A 6,580-nucleotide genomic window follows, 5' to 3' on the forward strand; every position below is an offset into this window, starting at 1 on the left:
ATCATTGATGACAAAAAAATAAGGACTAAGGTGAAAATGTTAATTAATTTAGTAAATCTTAGTTATCATCATACCACGAGTAAAATGTCAAACGGGTAACAAGCTGTGCGGCTAAGCCTTTTTGTATGATAAAATCAATTCTTTTGAAGACTATATTCATAGATCTAGGGATATAACATTGTTATGCATGATTCGTTGTACTCTATTAAGAAGCTCTACGCATCCGGCATGAGGAAACCAAAAGTATCCAATGCAAATGGTATGAACACGTGTTGATTTTTCATGTACGATTTCTCATTTGGTGACCTTGCCTGTAGCGGCTTTTAAAACAGCTTGTCCCGTCGTGAAACCCTCAAGCCGACGAGAGTGGATACCCCTATAAGCTCCATACATTCGTGTTCCACTCCAACCCATTCAAAAATCAAAATGTCAGTTGGTCTAAGAGTTGGCATTGTTTCTGTCAGGCCAGTCAAAAACTCACAGATGTCTCTTTCTTGGCGGAAATTCTGGCACGCTTAAATATGTCAAACAAAGCATCTCTAACCATATCATGTCTGTATTTGAACCCCGAGAGTTCTTTACAATGACCTGTATGTTCTTCGAAGAGTCCAAACATGCCTTGCGGCACACCAAACATATCTCATTAGTTGGGAATATTGAGATCATGAGTCGATATTTGAGGATAGTATGATAATCCACATGCGATATATGTTGGCCAATCTCATCTATAGGAATTGCTAGAAGAAAATCTTGAGCATGTGCATGTAAAACCACATAAACTATTTTTATGAACTATATATTAAGTTTAATAAAGTTTGTAAGGGATATATAAAAAAATCATGACCAAATTTATAATGAAATATAAAACTTTGAATAAAAATATAAATATATAAATGAACATATAAAACTATATACAGAATTTACGCTGTAAATTTTCAAAATTTCTTCTAAAGCTCGATGCAGTATGCAATGGGTTGATGTAGTCAATTTTCTAACTCCTCTCTTCACCCGTCTTGTCCACTCAATGTCTCTAGTGCTTATCCCTATTCATGGCCATAGGAGCCATGGCCGTCCCCACCACCACCATCACCACTTTTCTTTCAATCAAACCCTTAAAAAGTCTGAAATCATCATCTCCATAAACCCGATCACCACTCTTCCTTTTTCCCCTCGAAAACTTCAGTCTCACCAAAATAATTTAACAAAGAGTAGAAAAAAGTTGTAATTGAAGTGCGCACCTGCATTACTTTTGAGGAATGAAATTTCCCTTTGTATCCTCTCAAAACAATCTCTCTGTTGATAACATCGGTGGTAATCGCTACGAACCCAAATCAGTTCTTGATATTCGCCGGAGTCCGCCAAGTCCGTTAACCGGTAATTCTTCGGACTTCAATTCCATTGGTTATTACAATACTGTGTTGTTATCTTCGGAGGAACAGCTGCCGGTGGACAATTTTGAAAATGGAATGATTAATCATCGTGAAGAATGGGATTCTGATTCTCTCATGAGAGAATTAGGGCTTTATGATGATTCCACAAAATCCGCTTACCCTCTTGATCTTCCTGAGCTCCCGCCTTTTTTTCAGTCGGATTTCGAAAGCCTTAATCCGAATTCGAACCAGAACCCCTTTGATTTGATGAGCCAGCGTGATGATGGAAGCGAGTTCGATTTCAGGGACGAGTTAATCCGGTTAGCTGATTGCTTTGAAACTCAGTCTTTCCAGTTGGCGCAAGTGATACTGGCGCGGCTCAATCAACTGTTGCGTTCACCCACCGGAAAAGCGTTTCAGAGAGCTGCGTTTTACTTCAAAGAAGCGATTCAGTGTCTACTCACCGGATCGACTCGGAGCTTTCAGACATGTAACTCGTATGAAATTGTACAAGTGATTAAAGCGTACAAGACGTTCTCCATCGTCTCGCCGATTCCGATGTTCTCCAGCTTCACCGCCAATCAGGCGATCCTTGATGCAGTGGACGGTGCAATGATCGTCCACGTCATCGATTTCGACATCGGCCTCGGCGGCCAGTGGGCATCGTTCCTGAAAGCGATTGCGGAGAAGGCGGAAGCTCGAAAGGTTAATTCACCGGTGGTAAGAATCACCGCCGTGGTTCCTGAAGAATACGAACTGGAATCGAGATTGATCAGAGATAATCTACACCAATTCTCTTCCGATCTAAAAGTAAGGTTCGATATCGACTTCGTTTCCATTCGAACATTCGAATACTTATCGTTTAAAGCTATTAAGTTCGTCACTGGAGAGAAGACAGCGGTTCTTCTGTCTCCCACGATTTTCCGACGCATCGGCGCCGGTTTCATCAACGATCTCCGGCAAGTTTCGCCGCACGTGGTGGTATATTTGGACGGCGAATTGAATGGATCCGGAGCGTCGTTCTTCCGTCAAACAGTGATCAACGGCCTAGAATTGTACACGACGATTCTAGAATCATTGGAGGCGGCAAACGTTGGTGGTGGTGTGACAGGAGGTGACTGGATAAGGAATATCGAGATGTTCGTGTTGCTGCCAAAAATAATCACGACGGTGGAGGATGCAGGACGCCATGTGACGCCGTGGAGGGAGGCGTTTGGTAGGGCCGGGATGAGGCCGGTAGGGTTGAGTCAGTTTGCTGACTTTCAAGCGGAGTGTTTGTTACGTAGGGTACAAATCAAGGGGTTCCACGTGGCAAAACAGCAAGGGGAGTTGGTGCTTTGCTGGCATGATAGACCGCTTGTTGCCACGTCAGCATGGACTTTTTAGGCAATTAGGAAGTCTTATATAGATGATGTTTCATAATATATAGGGAATAAACTCTCTACATGTATTCATGTAATAGAAAAATTAAAAGAGTGTTTGGGTTGGGAGATGTAGTTGGAATAATACTTGCCATTTGGTATTTTGAATTGTTGAATTCTAGCTTTTGTGAAATAGTATTCATTTTATTTTTGTAAAATTATTACAATAATTTAAAGATTCAAGTGTTTGTTAATGTTTTAAGGATAATGACTTAAAAGGGTAATATATTTTTCGATTTGAACACATTTGGTCACTGAGTTTTTTTTCGTCCACATTTACTCCTTTAACTTGTTAAACTGTACACATCCAGTCCTTATAACCGGTTACTCCAGGTTAGCCGGGAAAAATGTCTTATTATGATAATATATTTCTCATTTTGTACACATTTAGTCCTTAATATTTTTGTACACATTTAGTCATTAATATTTTTTTGTTTCAAAATAAGTCATTTTTTGTTTTTGTACAAATTCAGTACTTATGAATGATTTATTTAGGGTTTTTCTCACAACATCTAACATGAGACTATCATTGATGACAGAGACGATTCTCTTTGGGTGCTCGCAGTGGCACCGGTAAACCCTGCTTTTCTATACAGTGTAAATTTTTCGATATTTTTTGATTTTTTTTTTCTTTTTTCTACTTACCGGCAACACCTACTACGGACCGGCAACACTCACTACCAAATCCTGTGTCCGTCCCTGATTGATGAGGTGTTTGGGGCTGTTGATGCTTATGTCCATCGCAGTCTCGACTGATTGGTTGTATAGGTTTTGTGGTTTGGTTTAGGTTTTGTATTCCGAACGTCGTAACTTCTTCATACGATATCAGATTTTAACGATGTTTATATCTACGTGTTCGTTTTTTAAGTCTTCTATAACTTTCGTTCAGATTACTACCGTTAAAATATAATATGTTTTTACTTACGATTTTATGAAAAAAAAACATTCATACATGCATTCATAAAAAACGTATGGATATAAAGATCGTAATTAAAAAATATATTACTTTTTAACGGGAGTAATATAAACGAAAGTTGTAGTAGACTAAAATACAAACGCATATGTTGGGTCGCATTTTGTGTTGCGTCTATTGGGCTCATTAGTTAGTCTAATATGTATCTTCGGTATGGGTCTGTCCATCCGTGAGTTTTCTTTAGGGTTTATTATATATAGATGCTTGCATGCATTCTTAACGTAAGATTGATAGGGATTTGATAGCGTACAAGTTCTTATCTTTTGTAACCCTAGAATCCTCTACAACGGAAGTTCTTAGTTGAGCTCTGCTGAGGAGTGAGTAATCTAATCATTCGACACATCTTGATTCATACTTGGGTTATTTACTGTTTATATATTCATCGCTTACCTGTTACATAGATATAATCGATCATCAAGTTGTTTAATAACTTATCAATTGGTATCAGATCAGGAGGCTGTGTAATTCATACACATCTTTTCTGTGAAAAAGGTTGCGATTAGGGTTATTCCGCATTAACTAATATTTATTAAGCCGTCATCCCATAATTGACGTAACTCAGCATTTATTTGTTTTGCCCTAATCTTATATATTACAAGTCTTATCTTTCAAACAGGTTATACGATCAAGCATGGACGAGTCACAATCAAATCCCATAAACATCTCAAACAACATTGGATCAACGACGAAGATTCCCATCCTTTACACCCAGGATTACGAAGTCTGGGCACATCACTTTGAAGATTATGTCATTGGATCTGAAGACAATGTATATCTTATTTGGGAAGCAATCGTGTCTGGACCATTTGCTCATTCAGCAACGTCTAAAATCATTAAAACTCAGAAAGAGTATAATGATCTGTTGAAGGACGTAAAAGATATTGCTCAAGACGAAAAGGATAAGTTTCAGTGCAATATTAAAGCATTGAGACTAATCAGATTCGCTCTTCAATCGGATACTTTCAGGCTAGTAAGTTCATGCAGCACTGCCAAAGAAATATGGGATAGGCTGCGAGAGTTATATTCCACAGACGAAGATCTGGAGCATTCCATTCAGACCTTACTTTTATCTGAGTTTGGCGAATTTAAGCAGAATCCCGAGGAAACTGTTACTCATACATTCGATCGCTTCAATCATCTTCTCAGTAAGATGATTAAACACGATATTGAAAGGAAGTTGATTGAACAAAAAGTTACGTTTTTTAATGGTCTTAGATCTGAGTGGAGATCGGTTGTGTCCACTGTTAAAGCTCATGAGCAATTCAAATCATATTCATTGGCTAAACTGGTAGGGATTTTGAAATCCCAAGAAAAGATTGTCTTGCAGGAGAAAAATGTGGTTTCAAGCTTGGGTTCCTTGGCCCTTCTGTCTAAAAGCAAAAGTGTGGTAGAAGATGAAGATCTTAACTTAGAAGACTATGACCTTACCTCTGAAGATTATGCAATGATGGTGTCAAATCCAAAGAGGTTTATTAAGAAAAGGTTTCCTACCAATAAGAACAGAAATTGGCAGGGAAGCTATAGTTCTGAAAAAGTGAGGGAGGAACCGAAGGCAGAAGAACCAAAGAAAGAGCCGAAAGCTGAAGGAGATTCAGGTGTGAACTACTACTACTGTGGAGGAAAGAACCACTATGACAAAGACTGTGTCCTAAAGAGAATGACAGAAAAGGATGAAGAAAAAGATGAAGAAGCTGTGTTGATGAAAAAGCTGGAAGAGATCAAGAGAAACAAAACTACTGCTAACCCTTCTATGAATGCTTTAATTGTGTAGGGTTCGGTAGCGGATGATGAGTTCGGTGGCGTGGAGGTCTGGTCAACCGACTCTGAGGATGATGAAGTCAGAAAGCCATCTCATGGAAAGGCTTATGTTGCGAAAGGTGAAGGAAGCGGTGGAAAGTGTTTGATGGTGTCAGATGTATCTCAAATGAGGGGATACAACACAGACGGTGGGAATGAAGACACGAAGGAGCGAGAGGACTTGTGCTTCACAGCAAAACCTCTCAGCGTGTAGTTTAATGAGCTTGATGAATTAATCAAGAAGGTACAATCCATTTTTGTTTCATTCAACGTCCCACAAAATTCATATGAAAAAGAATTAAAAAATGTAAATTCAAGAATCTCTCATCTAGACAGCAGTTTAACTCAAACACGGGTCACCAATTCTAACCTAACTGACCAAATAAGCAGGGTGTCTTCAAAGAGTGAGGAACGGAGGATGTGGATAGAGCTGAAGGAGTCGGAGTTGATCAAATCCAAAGACGAAAACATTTATTTACAAAGAGACAATTTAAAACTTTTGAAACAAAGAAATGTGTTTTGTTTGATTGCTAAGCGTCTTTATTCTAACATCACTCAACTTCATCTTAACTGTGAAATAGGACAGAAAATTCATCGCATAATTTTGCCCTTCCTTGAGTTTAAGGAAGATGAAATTGACGCTGAAGCATATAATTGCGAAAGTGTAGTTTCGTCTGAGGATGTAAATCCGACTTATATGTATGGTCTAGACAAAATCAAATCTTTCATAAAGTCCAAGGACCATAAGGACATGCTGAAAAACCTTTTGGATGAAAATGATAAACTGAAACTAAGGACTGAAACCATACAAAAATTTGACTCATTGAATGCCAACTTGAGCTCAGAAAATAAAATAGATGTTGAAAACGCGTCTGAGCTTAATGAGGATGATGATATGAGTGAAATTTTTGTAGAGGATGAAGTTGACTGTTCTGAGTTTATCAAGAGCGAACCAGAAAACCACAAAAATCTTATTTCTGAAAATTCTGTGGAGTTTGCTCGTTTGTACCAAAATAAGT

At 38.5% G+C, this 6,580-nt stretch overlaps 1 pseudogene; it reads left to right on the forward strand.

Annotated features, from left to right (window-relative positions):
- Positions 1-1,003: 1,003 nt before the first annotated feature.
- LOC145097369 (scarecrow-like protein 15 pseudogene) lies at positions 1,004-2,924 on the forward strand (annotated as a pseudogene).
- The last annotated feature ends 3,656 nt before the right edge of the window (positions 2,925-6,580 follow it).

This window comes from Lactuca serriola, chromosome 4 (genome assembly GCF_051521515.1).
Source record: "Lactuca serriola cultivar US96UC23 chromosome 4, Lser_US96UC23_V15, whole genome shotgun sequence".
Taxonomy (NCBI): Eukaryota; Viridiplantae; Streptophyta; class Magnoliopsida; order Asterales; family Asteraceae; genus Lactuca; species Lactuca serriola.